This window comes from Elephantulus edwardii, unplaced genomic scaffold, assembly GCF_000299155.1.
Source record: "Elephantulus edwardii isolate Elephantulus edwardi_28Jun2011 unplaced genomic scaffold, EleEdw1.0 scaffold00132, whole genome shotgun sequence".
In the NCBI taxonomy this organism is placed as follows: Eukaryota; Metazoa; Chordata; class Mammalia; order Macroscelidea; family Macroscelididae; genus Elephantulus; species Elephantulus edwardii.
In genome coordinates, this window is record NW_006399882.1 from 8,760,165 (window position 1) to 8,762,668 (window position 2,504).

General features: G+C 40.2%; 1 pseudogene; it reads right to left on the minus strand.

Annotated features, from left to right (window-relative positions):
* Positions 1–2,205, minus strand: part of LOC102876095 — a 13,266-nt pseudogene extending 11,061 nt beyond the window's left edge.
* Positions 2,206–2,504: the final 299 nt, after the last annotated feature.

Consider the following 2,504-nt stretch of genomic DNA (forward strand, 5'->3'; position numbering starts at 1 on the left):
TATTTTATTTTATATTTATTTATTTTATCAGAGATTAATATGGCTACTCCTGCTTTTTTCTGGTTCTTGATCATATGGTATTCTTGAAATGGTTCTGTGACAGCCAATTCTTGTAGGTACAGTAACTCTGTATTCCTTTCTTTTTATTTTTTATGGATGTAGAACCGAGCTTTATTAGAGTAATATGTAACAAATGACTAAATATTCATAACCTCACTATACATTGATATCTCCCTTAAGTTTGGGGGAGTTCATAGAATTCTTTAAATTCATTAGGCTTCATAAAGATGTGTTTGAAATGCATGTACACATTGTGCTAAAAGCATGTAAACTGCCATTCTGACATTATTCATAACTTCAGTGTTTCCATATGTCCTCAGTGTGTTAACCAAGCTCAAGGCTTTTTATTACTAAAAGAACCGGCACTACTAGTCACTGGCCATATGCTTAAAATGAAGCAGCTTTTAATGAAACATAACTGGTAGGTAACCACAGGGCTTTGACCTAGTTCTTTTTCCTTTATAGTAAAAATAAGAACTTTTTTACCTGGACATCCAGTCAAAAATTTTTTTTTAAATTTTTATTTTATTATTTTTTATGTGAGTGTACCGTCAAATCAGATCTGACTGGTACAGGAGATTATCCCTCCTTCCCCGGCAGAGCATCTGGTGGATTTGAACCATGCGCCTCTAGAATTGTAGTTGCAGCTCCTTGCCACTAGGCCACCAGAGCTCCCCTCAATCAAATCATTAAAAGCTGACAACATCTTGAAAAAGCTCATTTAAAAGCATTTTAGACAGTCATGTCCATTTTAATAGTTAGATGGGAATTATACTCTTCAATCTGAAAGTCTTCAACTTTGTCTCAACTTTTGTTGTTGTTGGTCAAATCTTGCTTTATTAGGTACTTTCTTTTTTAATAATTTTTTAAAATTAATTTTAATGAAAATGTATAGAGACTTTGGATTTCCATTCATTCATTGTTGCACTTTTCTCCTTGCCCACCCCTTCCCTCCCAGTACACTCTTCTCTTTGAAAAGTAAAAGAAAAGTTCCCCCATTGTTTTACAATCTCTCCCCCGAGGTCCACTCCACTATGCATCCTTCGTTCTGGACTCCTGTTATGACAATCATACCTAATCATATATTCCTTTTAACTAGATTTCTCCCTCATCTGTTTTAATACAGTATACATTATTTATCCCCTCTTTCTCAGTCTCTCCCCAATCCTGATGTCAGTCCTGTTTTATAACAGTGCAACTATGTAGTATTTGTCCCTTTGTGAATGAGATATTTCATTCAGCATGTCCTCCAGGGCCACCCATTTTTAATATTTCATGAGTTCCTTGTTTTTCAATGCAGCATAGTATTCCATTGTGTGAATATCCCACAGTTTCTCTATCCATTCGTTTTTTGATGGGCACTAGGTTGTTTCCAATTCCTTTCTATCATGAACAAAGCCATGATAAACATGGGTATGCATTGTCTCAACTTTTTTAAGAACACTGAGCTTGGAGAAAGGTCTTGGTTTTTGTTGGAGCAGAACTTTCAGGGACTTGATGATGTTAATCTCCTGTTTTTGATAAAGTTACCTGGCTTTAGGCCTGTGGTGTGTGCCGTCATGCAGGTGAGCAGGGCACAGCTGGCAATATTGAAAAGCACCCCCAGGCCCATGTCTCCGGACTTCTGGTAAAGCTGGCAGGACAGGGCACTGTCCACCATGTAGAAGTGGCAAGGGTCATGGCAGGATGGCATGGCGATCTGAGGATGGCCTTTTGAATTCCAAGTACACATGATCAATCTCCGGTCATCAGGTTTTCATTGTGTCAACCTTTTGTAGCTGGCCTACTCATTGGCCTGAATAATCCAAATTCATATCCTTATATTCTTCCCCAAAATACCTCCACTGAAAGTCATAGATCTCCTTCTTGGGAGGAAAATCCCAGGGTGTCCAGAATGTCTCAGGACCCATAGGCCTTAGATCTTCACATCCTTGGAAGACAGCTCCTTAGATCTGGTGGAGCCACTGATAAACGACAGCAGACCCTCCAGAACACACGCTTGGTGCTCAACAGAGGAAACTCATTCCTCAGGCTGTAACACTCCTGCACGCCGAACATCAACAGGCTGCTGGTGCCAGTGTGGTACAGATACTGCAGCTCGCTGTGGGACTTCAAAGGGGTTGTGGGCTCGGGTGTGGTGGGCATGGCGCTGCAGGCCTTCCATCTTCTTCTGATGCTTCTGGGATCATTCAAGATTTTCCCCATAACATCCTTCAGAATTGCAACTTGAGACTTAAGTTGTTTTTTAGTTCTTTCGGCTTGAGAAATGCTGAGCAAGGTCTTCCTTTTTCATGTTAACTCATATTCCAACTCCCAGCAACCCTACAGGACAGCGTAGCCCTTTCCTGTATGGCTTCTAAGGCTGTAAATCTTTACAGAAGACCACCAAATTTTTTCTCCTGCAGTGCAGCTGGTGGTTTTGAACGGCTGATCTTCAGCAGTTG